Here is a 13,149-nt window from a genome sequence, read left to right as displayed (position 1 = left end):
TCATACTTCTTGTCGGTGTTGCAATGCTAATGCAAGGTTGAGTCGCAGAATTTTAGCTATTTCTCCTCAATAGAATTGTGAGCTGATTTCTCATCTAATGGCTGCTCTCACAAATCACAATAATAACCAATCTTATCTCTCCAAAGTTCCACATTAATTCATTTTCTTGTTGCTTGATCCTAGCTTGAAATGCCTAGCATTTTCATGCTTCTTCAATCACCCATGCACATATTCACGTCCAAGTAATAACATGCGTCCTTTCATTAATTTTTTTCTGCAAAAATTTTGAACACTTAATGAACATTTCTTATCACACATTTTACTAAGAAAAATCCATGAAAATAATTCTAAAAAAATAAAGCAAGAAAGGCTAAGAAAGCTCCATAAGTGTCAATTTTACTTATTGACACTAGTTTAAGCCACTTGCACAAATTGCCCCAAAAAATTCTCTAAAATTTCTAAAAAATGTCTAAAATTCCTCAATTTTCATAATTTGTACCTACATATGAGAATAATGTTTATTTAGAAGCAATTTTGCCAAAAATCTCAAGGAACAAGCCAAAATATATGAAAGATTGCACAAAAAATAAGCATGATATACTAAAGTTTTAGTGCAACCAGTACCAATTAGTTTGGACTTAATTTTCCTCGATGCTAGTTAAATTAGGCTTAATTTTTCTTAGTAGCAGGTAAATTGAGCTTAATTCTTCTTAGTGCTAGGTAAATTGGGCTTAATTCTCCTTAACGCCAGCTACACTGGCTTATTTTTCTCTTGGTGCCAACTAAATTAGGCTTAATTCTCATCATTTTTTTTTTCAAATTCTTTCCCTCTATATTTTTTCTTGGTAGACTCTATTTTTTTTGTCTCTTGAATTGAAAAGTTCTTTTCTTTTTTGGGCTCTTTCCTTTAATAGACTTTTTATCTTGTCTTGTTTTTTTTTTTACCAAAGTCAAATGTAATCATGGCACAAATGTCTATTTTCAACAAATGATGCGAAAACAAATGTTTTTATGCAAATGCAAGAATTCATGTTATGACAGAACTTTTCCATGATGCAATACTTAATGCAAATGCAACTAACTTTTTTATGATGCAAATACCAATGTTCCTTTCATATAAATGACCTTACAATGATGCTATTGAGAATTTTCTCAAATATACCTAAGAAGATGCATAGTAAATTTCCTTTCTAGAAAATTTCTTTTTCATGATGCAAATGCCTCTTATGAATGCCCCAAGGATGGAAATATCCAAATTTAATTTTTTTCCATTTTTCATTTTTCAAATACTTCATACAACCACAGAACTTCATTTCACAAATGCCAATGCTCATGCAACTGCAAGAACTTCATGATGTATGTACCCCAACATAAATGTAAACACCAAAAATTTTGCTTATCTCTCATTTCCCATTCAATTAAATCTTTAACTTCTCCTAAAATGATCTAAACTTACCATTTTACTATTCTTTCACCTATTCTAACTTGTTTCTTGACCAATCTATACCTTTTTTTGCTTTTAGACAAGTCCTTTTGATTTTTTTTTTCATTTTCAACATGCTTTCTTTTATTTTTATGAATATACACATGCAATATGCGTTTTGGACTCAATTAATGAAAACTAGAAGACAAACCATTTTTAAAAATATTTTTTTTCCATCACCTCGATTATTTGGTGAAAAACATTTTCCTTTCTTAAATCCAAACTGATAATATGATTTCCTTATTTTACACTAAAATGTGTGACTAGTTATTAAAAATTTTTCAAAATGGTCAACAAGATTTCCCCCGCATAATTAAATTTCTTAGTCGAAAAGAACATATTATGATTTTAAGAGTTTCTTGAAGATTGGCGTTTCTTATTAGAAATGAAAGAGGTAAGAGTTTTTTTTCAAATGAATTGAATGGTTCAGCACGTTGATGTTTCAGTTTTATTCAAAAAGGGCTTCACCACTTCATGGGAATAAAATATGTGTATACTTTTCCATGTAGGCTCACAAATGAAACATAAATTTTTCTAAAAACATGAATCCCTTGAAAATCAAATATGTTTTGCACTTTCTTTATTATCCAAATATGGCATTTTGATACATGTCAGGGTTAGCTGTGATGGGCTCAAAAATTTTAAAGGTAATTTAGGGATGAAGAAAGAATGCTCAAATTTTCAAAACCAATCCCTTTTTATGCATTTCAAGCTTTGGATTTTTCAAGGGGTTTGGGTTACCTTTATTTAGCATCCATCTCACTTAGTATTAAGAGTGGCTTTAAGGCCTTTAAGGTTTGCTGGAGATTACCTTTTTGCTGGTTTTTCACCTTAGAGCCATATGCATCTTTCTTTCTTTTTTTTTCTCTTTTTTTTATTTTCCTTTTTAATTATTACAACATCCACTTAAGAATTCAAACTTACCTAAAATGGGTTAATCTTAATTAGGGAGACAAAAAGGTTTATAGGTTTTATAGCCATTCTTCAAAGAAAAGATCTTCAACTTTAAACATCCATGCTTGATCCAATATGAACTTTCCTATAGATGTAATGTAGGTTAAGGTTTGAGATTTAAAAAAAAAAGATAGATAAGTCTAAAATAAGTGTTTGAGGGTGACTAAACCATGGATCATTTTTTCAATTTAAAGATTCAATTTAGGGCATTTATCCTTTCATTTTCCCATTCTTTCCACTCAATCATTCATTTTTTTCTTTTCCTTCATTTTCTTATGTTTCTCCCCCTTTTTTTTTTCCCTTTTTCTTTTTATTTTTCCTTTTTTTTCTTTTCTTCTTTCCTTTATTTCTTTCACTTTTCTCACTTTCTCATTTATTCCATTTTCTTTAGTTTTCTTTTTTTTTAATGGATTCAAAACTTTAAAGAACCTTTAATTGGACTTTTGCCTTTAGTATATAGGGTCCCTTTTTTGGACTTTACTATTCTTAATTGCTAAATGCATCTCTTTTTGCCACCCAATATAGAGGGTGATCCTTGGTTAGAGTTTATTTTGAAAGATTTTATCAAGCTAAAAGGGTAGCACGAGATAAATTCCTATATTTGTAAAGGGATGATGAATTATGGCCATTTATCATTTTCAAGCATAGCTACGCAAATTCGAAGAGCAATTCTTTTCAGAAGAAAAATGTTTAAAGAATGTGTTTTTGTTTTTGTTTTAGATCTCCTTGGAGTTTAACTCTTTATGAACTCTATAGTTTTCTTTTGTTGGTTTTTTCCATAAATTTAATGAAATCTTTTCATTTTTGGATTCATTCAAAGCCTTGAGTGTATGATGTCATAATAAAAAATTCTTTTTTATTTCATTTTGTTCTTTTTTTTACATATCCCCACCACCATTTGAGAAAGATGCCTTATTTTGACAAACCACCCCTAATGCAAGTTAATGTCAGAAGATAGGTCTTATGGAACAAACTTGCTTAAGGTGTCAAATGATTCATGTTAGAAAAGAACGGACTGATCATAATTCAATTTGTTTTAAAGGTAGTAAGATCTTTTTTTCTTTGGTCAACATGCCCTAAAATATTGGATAAGGAGAAGTTTCAAGTAAAAAACTAAAACACTGGTATGTTTGTGGTTATTTAAAAAGATTTGGGTGGTTTTGATCTTGGCAATTTTTAGAGTGTAGCCTTGACACATCAAATTACCATATCCAAATAAAAAAATATCGTATTTTCTTGATCTTTTAAAAATCTTAATTTTTTTTTATTTTGAAATTGGCTATCCCATTGTTTATTGTCTAAGAAAAGAATATCACCTTTTTGTATTATAATATTATCAGGTGAAGGCAAATTTAAGTTCATGTCTCATGGGGGGTTATGGTTGATGAGTGAAATCAATTAATTTAAAAAAGATGTGAAGGTATTTGATGAATTTATTTCTAATAATGAACACCAACTTCTTTTGAGACTTCTTTCACCTTTTATTACGAAGGAAAACTCTCTACTTCTATTTTTTTCTTTTTTTTTCTAAAGACATTTTCTCTTTTTTAAAAAAAAATTAATTATATGGGGCTTTATTTAAATCCAATATTTTTTTCTTTTCACATTTTTTTCTTTTTTATCTGAAAAAGTATCCTAAAAATTCAAAACTTTAAAAGAAATTAAAAACCTCAAATGATAATATTCACAAATTCATGAAGCAATGCAATGCATCATATCCATTCATCCAAAGTAAACATTCAAACTAAATTCAAAATTCACATCCTCGGTGGTGCTTTCAAGATATTGTACAAGCTTAAAAAGAAACCCCTACTTGGCGCCTTACCCTTAGAATCTTATCCCTTAATTACATTGCTATCAATTATCATAGCCACCAACCTATTCTTTAAATTTCATAGAATCTATGTCGATCAAAATCTAAATTACATCCTTAAAAGCAAAGTAATTTTCTATGGAATATCTTTTGACCCTATCATGGTATTTACATTTAGCATCGATATTGTATCACCTTGGGTAGGGAGGCTTTTTAGGCTTTACAAGGATTGCAAAAATCATAAGACTAATGGCAATCAAAGAGAAAAGCTCTGTGCAAGAGATTGTAAGTGAGTGGTATGTCTTGACTCTCTTTCTTTAATGGCTCTATGAATGGCCTAAGTTGATCTTTTGTTTTATAAATATCTATGGCAAAGAATTCTAGGAAAAAGACATTGGGACATAATAATGAAATGGTTGAGAAAATTCGTTAACTTGAAGTGTCAAATTGTAAAAAAAATGAGACAAATTACTGATATGTGAAAGCCAATAAGCATTCTCTAAATTTTCTTATATCTTGCTAAAGTTCCCCTCATTTCACCTTTCAACAGTTATTTCTTGGGCATGTTCATCAAAAATACTTTTCTTTTTTCCATTATGAATTTTTGCACTAGCATTCATTATCTTTCCCTTTTTTTTTATCCTATCCTTAATTCTACCCATAGCAAAATGCAAATCTGTGAATTCTAAAGATATATTACTGGTCAACCTATCATAGTAAAGAAAATGAAAGGCGTCCACAAACAAAGAGTTTAGCTACCTACTAGTAAGAGGTGGTTGTACTTGTAATGCTATCTCTTTCTACCTAGCAGCATATTCTTTGTAATTTTCATTTAGGTTCTTTTTTATGTTTTAAAAGGTCAATCAGTCTAGAACTATCTGTAACGTATGCTAGTATCGCTTTGAGAATGCTCGAGATAAATCCCTCTAAGTATAAATTTGGCCATGTTCTAGACTATAATACTAGTTGGTTGCTATCCCAATCAAACTTTCTTGAAAGACATGAATAAATAACTTTTCATCATGGGCATACCCAATGATTTTATGGCAGTATCAAACTAAATAAGTCATAAGGCATCCAGTTCCATTATACTTCTCAAGTGTTAGAACTTTGAACTTGGGTGAAATGACTAGATCAGACACTAAACTCAATTCACTAGCATCAATACTTCCATACATATTGTGCCACTTAATGGCCTTTAGCCATTCCTCTAGTAAGTCATACTTGTTTTTCATCTTTATGTTCGTTTCCTACTCTGATACCCTTTTCAACTTCTATCACTATTTGAGATCATCCAAGTTGGATATTATGATGGGATCATAGTGAATAAACCTAGGATTGTCATTTATTTAAACCAGGGATGGTTTAGAAGAAGTACTAGTATAAGTGTAGGGCTAGTGGTCTGCTAGTGTTGCTTGTCTAGTATGGGAATTCTGAGTATAGAGATGCATAAATCTAGGTGGGTACAATGGTTCCTTAACCACAACTTTTTCCTTTGCCCTAGATGTTTCAACAATTCCTTTTTCTTTTGAAAACCCTAACAATATCTGTTTTAACTCTATTAACTGTCTTTCAATATCTTGTTGTATTTCTATAAACCTTTCTTTCATCTCTTATTGAGCCTTTTCCAACCAATAAATTTGGTTAGCATTTTCATTCTCCATGATTCTTGAGTAAGTGCAAGAAACAAATTAGTCTTGTTTTCGAGGACATGTTATCATTGAACCTTTTATTAGTTACCAAAAGTTAGGAATGCGTGGTGTGAATTTTATTGTTAGCCCTAAAAGAATAACTCTTAAAAATCCTCCAATAGCAAGATTTTTAAGGATATCTTCTTGCTTTGAAGGTTTGATGAGATTATATTGACAATTATTATTCCTTGTCTTTAGCTGGCATAAAACAATATTCAAACAAATTATGCATGTCATGTAAGTTAAATTTTATTATTTTTGCTTAAAGGGAAACTTTTTAAATTCCTTCATACATTAAGGTTGGGTTGCTTAAAGGTATTCCATTGAGTGATTTGTTGTTCCATCTTTTGAAGTTTATACCTAAATTTTTTTTTATTCAATATGTAGATACTTGCCTCCAATTGATCGCCCATTTTTTCCATTCTAATACCCATTTCCAAGATATTTTATTTCAAGGTTTAGACCAAAAAGTCTATAGTGTTATTCTTATGAATGAATGACAGAAAAATAATTTCTAACTTACATGACACACCAAACATGTTTATGAATGCATGAATATGACAATGATGTAGGAAAATGTCATGAAATGCAAAGATGTCTAAGACAATGAATTTCATTACCGTGAATGCATATGCAAGAAATGTAACATCCTGTTTCAAGGGTTGTGAGGTATATTCAAATAAAGTGCAATTAGTACAATGCATGCTTTATAAAATCCTACCATTCATGAATCCACATACATGAATGCAATGACATGCTACATGAGTAATGAGATATATACCTATGATTGATGCAACATACATATATGAAATGCAGGACATATTATATGCATGAAACATGTTTTCTTAAAATGAGATGCATGTGTTATGTGAACATAATGAGATTGGCACTTCCATTAAAATGTGCATGACATGGAATGCATATACTGTCTATTAAGATGTGTATGTATCATCTATTAAAATATGCATGAGATGGAATGCATGTACTTTGTTATTTCTAATTCCAAAAATATGAAAATGTATGCAAACAGGATAAAATGAAATGCAAAGAATGAAACAACATGACTTTTTTTTTTAGAAGGGGAAAACTTCAAGAACACATTTTTTATTTTATTCCACACAAAAGGACTAGGATTCAAAGGTTTTTTTTTTCTTTTTGTTCTTTATTTGGCCAATAAATAAGGAATTTAAGGGAACCTTTTTTTTTTGAAAAATTTCATTTTTTTTTTGGTTTTGTTGGATAGTAAAAGGAAATTTTATTTTAATACATTTCTTGAAGATGCGTATCTTAGACAAACATCAAGTGAATCAAACTACATGTCAAAAGAAAAAAATTATTTTTTGAAAGAATGCTTATTTTATTACTCTTCATTTTTTCTTCAAAATTTTAATTTTATTTGCACCATTATTACCTTTAAATACATATTGTATTAGCGTGTTCCTTCATTTGTCCTAATTCGGGTAATTTCTTATAAAGGGTGAGGCATGGCTCTACCTAAGGTTGGCTCTTTAGGGTTCACTATATGTTGGGTTGGGAATTGAGCATTGAACGTCTAAAGGTTCTTAAATTGTTCCTCATATCATCGTCCATCATAGACTAATGAGGCGCCCTGATCCTCACCCATTACAAGCATGGAGCAAAAATGGTTCAATCTGAATGGAAGTGTTTCACTAGCCATTGCGATGGTTTACATCTCACGAGAGCATAGCTACTTTACTTCATCTTAAAAGGGTTAAAGCTCTGGTATAGAGGTTATCCATACAATGCAATGTGAGTGTGTGCGAAGGAATATACAAACCTTTCACATTTTCCTAAAATTTTCCTATCCTAAATGCCCCACAATTATTAAAAACAATATAAATGACAAAAATTGAAAATAAATGACATGATTAAAATATGCATGAAATATAAAACACACTTTTTTTTTAAACAAGAAAAATAAAAAAAAATTTTTATTTCTTTATTTTTTATTTTTTTTTTCAAATTTTACACTATTTAAGAAAACAAGAAAATTAAAATCAAGGAATTAAAATTAAAACATTAATTAGGACCATTAAACCAAAATTTAGGATAACACGTAACCAATCTTTGGCTTCACTCTCAAATAATATATTCTCGGTGGAGTTGCCAAGTTGTTACAACATTTCGAACCAAAAAATGCTTAAGTATTGAATGATGGGGTATTTGGAAAACAATGGGCTAAAAGGCATTTTCAATAAAAAAAAAAAAAAACAAAACAAGGAGTCCCCACCAATATTTTTTTTAGGGCATGATTGGCCACCCAAAAATATTTTGTCCTTTAAATAAAACATTTAAAAGATTTATAAAAAGAATAAATTGAAGTCTACAAAATCAGATTTAGCACTCCGTAGCTGTTACGTGAAGATGGTACCAATTAACTACATGTTATCCTTAGACTTTAGGTAAAAATGGTCCAATTCTAGTGCTTAAGAAATTAATTCCTTTCTTTTATGAATTCATAAAAAAACTTGATTTTTTTTTTCTTTTTGAGAACAAATCAAAATTTGAAAATAAAACATTTTGTTTTTGGATCAAAGTGAAAACACCTTAAGTATTAAGACATCTTTTTCACTCTTTTATATTTAGGTAGAGTTTCAAAAATATCCTTAACTTAAGGGTTTTCAAATTGCCCTACAAAACGAGATAACACCTTTCATAAATAGTAATCACTAAGAGTCTCCCTATATTTAGGCTAGATCTCGATGGCTATATTTAATAGAGATATTATCTTATTTAAAATTTTTTTTATTGAAAACTCACTTTTTCAAAAAACATGTGCATGATGTGCATGAACAAAATGATAATGTGATGAATGCATGAGAGTCAAACATGAATGACAAGGTATGAATGCATGATAGTTTAAGAATGGATGTAACAAAGTAAAATGAAATACAAATGCATGAAATAGGGCAAGTGTCGGTTTTAGGGTTTAGGGGTTGGTTCAGTTTTTAGGGTTTTGGGTCTAAGTTATGGTTTAGGGTTAGGTTTACGGTTTAAAGTCTAGATTAGGGTTTAAGGTTTGTTTAGGATTTAATATTTAGGTTTAGGTTTAGGGTTTGGATTTAAGGCATAAGGTTAGGGTTTTTTGTTTAGGGTTTAGGTTTAAGGTTTAAGGGTTAGTTTAGGTTTAAGGTTTAGGGATAGTTTAGGGTTTGGTTTAAGGTTTAAAGTTAGTTTATGGTTTGGTTTAAGGTTTAGGGTTAGTTTAGGATTTGAATGATGGTTTAGGGTTTCATGAAGGTTTAAGGTTTCATCGGAAAATGTATGTGACAAAAACAAATAAAAAATTAACATTGATAAAAATGTAAATTTTGATGCTTGTGACAAATAACGAAAATGACATTGGTAAAAGTGGAAATATGGATGCATGAAAAATGTATGACAAAGGAACAAACTAATTACAAATCTAGGCATTTTAAAAACTATATTATAAACTAAATGTGCATGTGAAAGCATGATGTAAATGGATCAAACACTAAATTATTTTTAGATTTTCAAGACATCTTCCACTATTTTTTTCTTTTGAAATTCATGCAAATAAACACTAAAATAACCAAATAACCTACTAAACTAACATTTTATTCATGCCAAATTTAATCAAACACATTGAAAATTTTAAGAATGAACCAAGAACATAAGCAAGCAAGGATGCAATGAGCAACATTTGACCATAAACTAATCAAGGAACTTTTAACCAAGCATGGAAAAGGCTTGGCTGAAAACCTTCCAAGGCATTCCACAAACATATATTATTTCTCTTGGCTAAATTATATGTGAAACATCCATAAAACCATGACACAAAGATAGTTTTACTACAGGAGGAATTTCATCAAACATGTGAGAAACTAATATGGTAAGAAAGCCATAAAAACAGGAACATTAGCCAAACACCAACAATGCATAACTATTCAAAATTCATATAAAATATATGTAACCTCATTATCTAATATCATAAACATGTTGAAATTTGATGAACAAAGCAAGAACACAAACAATCAAAGATGAACCAAATAATATCTAGCCATGAACAAGCTTGGAGGTTTCAGCCAAGCATGAGAATGGCTTGGCCGAACCTCCCAAGGCCTTACACAATTTCATTTAACTCAAACATGCACCAAACATCAAGGCATTCATCATATAGAAGCTTTTTAATAACAAGAGGAATTTCACCAAACATGTAATAAACTAAAATATTTAAAAGGCCATAAAAACAAGAACATTAACCAAACACCAAACATATATCACAAATTAATCAAAATTAATGTTAAAAAACAAATAAACTAACAATCTAGATCATCTATAAACAACATGATAAGCAAGAAAAACATTTAACGAGAACCAAGAGAACGTTCGGCCATTTAGAGTTATGCTTGGCCAAACCTCCTAATGGTTTGCAAATGGTGGATTGATTTTTTTTTTTTTTGTTGCTTGAACTTTGTGACTCAATCTGACTATGATTTAGGTGGATGAAATTTTTATCCAAGTTTGAAATAAAATGATGAAAAAAATGTAAATTTTTTTTTTGAAAAAAAAGAAAATCAGAAGCTAGATGGTATGAAAAATATGATAAATGCTATGGAATGCTTATGAAAATTCAAAGAAAAAAATGGTAGAGAGATTATACCTACTCCTCATCTTTCATGTCCTAACCAACCTGATTCTTTCTCTCAAAATCGTGAATTCCCAGCCCCCATAAAGAGAAAATATCTTTCATTTAATGTATGCAAGCCCTTGGATTAAAAGTTCATTTAATAGTTAAAATTCTCTGATGTTTTCTTTTCAAAGAGCCATATTTCACCATTGGATCCAGCCCTTCAAGATCATCCTACGATTGAGAATGCTTATAGCTAGAGAATGAATTTGTAATGTTGTTAAAACTAAGTAAAAAGACCATTTTATCCTCCATAAGAAATTTCTTTTGTTTCTAGGCTCTTTTCTTGGAAAACAATGTCTCATTCTTTAATTTTTATGATTTTAAAGTATCAAAATCTTGAAATAATATGAAATTAAGATCTGAAAGTTTTTATTAAAATTCTACCATAGAAAAATTAAATTACGAAAAACCCTTAAGGGATATTTTAGTAATTTCACACCTCCTGAGGTGTTGCTAAGGTTTTTAATGTACTAAAAATTATTAAATAACTTTAAAACATGATCAAAAATGTTTCGTAAAAAACCAACCTGAAAAAGGTCCAATTACAAAAATACCCCTAAAAGGTATTTTAGTGATTTCACATCTTTTGAGGTATGATTAAGGTTTTAAAATTTTCAAATATTAGCAAATAATATTAAATTATGATCTGAAACTTTTTATGAAATTTCAACTTCAAAATGGTTAATTTACGAAAATATGTCGAAGCGTATTTTAGTAATTTAACACCTTTCAAGGTGTAATCAAGATTTTTATGGATAAAAAAATCAATAAAAAATATTTAATTATGATTTCAAATTTTTCACAAAAATCCTACTTTGAAAAGATCAAATTATGAAAATACCCCTAAGGACATTTTAGTAATTTTACCTTTTTCAAAGTGCAGCAAGATTTTTCAATGCTTTAAAACTCAAAAAGTTTAATGTAAATCTACATTGATTCTAATTGGTTATGAATTTTGAAAGTTGACCCTAGTTCTAGTATATTTTATCACTTTTGGTCAATTTTGACCAAGTTTGATTAAGTTTGACTTTGTTTGATCATATTTGACCAAGTTTGACATTAGGGCATATAGGTCAAATTGGTTCCAAATTTGATTTTAAAAACTTGTCAAAAATAAAAAAAAAATGTTAGATTTGAATCAAGTCAAATTTTAATAGCTTCACAAATGACAAGATTTTGTCTAGACAAAATTAGGTGTCTATAGTTATGTGCAAGTTCTTAAAGATTTCAACAAATCTTGCAACTTGTTTGTCTTCTTTTTTACGTTAAAACCTTTGTGAAAATGGGATTGTTGGATGGATTGGTTGTGATTAGACTTCTTTTGTAGAGAGCTTCTCTTATTTTTCTTCATTTATCTCACCTTTTACAGTGATTTCCTCTAAAGGTTCCTTAAAAGTGACTTTGCGAGTAGTTGATTTTTCTTACATGACTTTTCCACTTCTAAGGTTTAAGGTAACTATCTCTTCATGGGGTGGATTGTCAGTAGATTGGCTAAGAAGATTCTTATCTAATTGGTTTACTTGAAGTTTTAAGCTCCTAAAAGATACAACTTGATATTGTAATTTGGCTTTTTGAAGTTGGACAATTTGTGAGACTATCCTTCTTAAAATGGATAATTCTTCATAAGTAGCATGATGTTGGGTGTACTAGATTGACTTACCTTAAACTGACATTTATCCCTAGAATGTGGTCCATCATAGATTTTACAAGTTACAAATGGACTTTGGATGGCTTGTACAAGGTTGATTTAGGATTGGGTTCCTAGGGCTTCTATATTTTGGTAAGGTTGGCTAATTGTGATGTGATAGAAGTGAGTGTATCTAGCTCATAAACCCTAATAGCTTTTATGTACGTTTCTCTCAGCACTCTATTGGTAGTTGTTCGCAATTATCTCTTCAATCAACTCATATGTTTTTTCTATCGTCTTACTTATTATGGCTTTTTCAGTAGCTGAATTTAGAGCGATTCCTAAAGGTGGTGTCAATCCATTGTAGAATATATGAATTTGTAACCATTGTGGAAGGCCATGGTGTGGACATTTGTGTCACAACTTTTTATATCTCTCTCACACATCCTATAAGGTTTCAGTATCAAGTTGTAAGAATGTTGTGATTTCATTCCTCATTTTTGTCATCTTAGTAGGTGGAAAGAATTTGGTTAAGAACTTCTTGATTAAGTTGTCCTATGTGGTAATGAAGTTGGATGGTAGTGAAAACAACCAACTTTTTGTCTTGTCCTTAAGAGAAAATAGAGAAAAAAAAATCTTAGTCTTATAGCATTATAAAAAACACCATTGAATTTAAATGTATCTCAAAGTTCTAAAAAGTTAGAGAGATTAAGGTTTGGATCATCATTAGGTAGCCCTACAATTGAACAAAGTGGACCATTTGAATGATTGAAGGCTTTATCTCAAAATTATTAGCCTGGATCGTTGGCCTTCTAATAGAAGGTTGAAATCTTTCATGCTTTGGGACGACATAGTCCTTTAATGTTCTATGACCTTTGTTTACTGCATTTGCTATTGAACTTGTTG

The 13,149-nt window shown here is 29.9% G+C and overlaps 1 non-coding gene across 1 annotated transcript; it reads left to right on the top strand.

Annotated features, from left to right (window-relative positions):
- The first annotated feature begins 12,637 nt into the window (after positions 1-12,637).
- On the top strand, positions 12,638-12,744 carry LOC149511540 (small nucleolar RNA R71). The gene has a single exon (XR_016333916.1). It is a non-coding gene; the product is annotated as a small nucleolar RNA R71 (small nucleolar RNA).
- The last annotated feature ends 405 nt before the right edge of the window (positions 12,745-13,149 follow it).

Source organism: Durio zibethinus, chromosome 25 (assembly GCF_047325235.1).
Source record: "Durio zibethinus cultivar Kanyao isolate XHJ-2024 chromosome 25, ASM4732523v1, whole genome shotgun sequence".
NCBI classification, from domain to species: Eukaryota; Viridiplantae; Streptophyta; class Magnoliopsida; order Malvales; family Malvaceae; genus Durio; species Durio zibethinus.
Note: the sequence above shows the minus strand (reverse complement) of the source record. Positions and strands in the feature narration are given on the sequence as shown.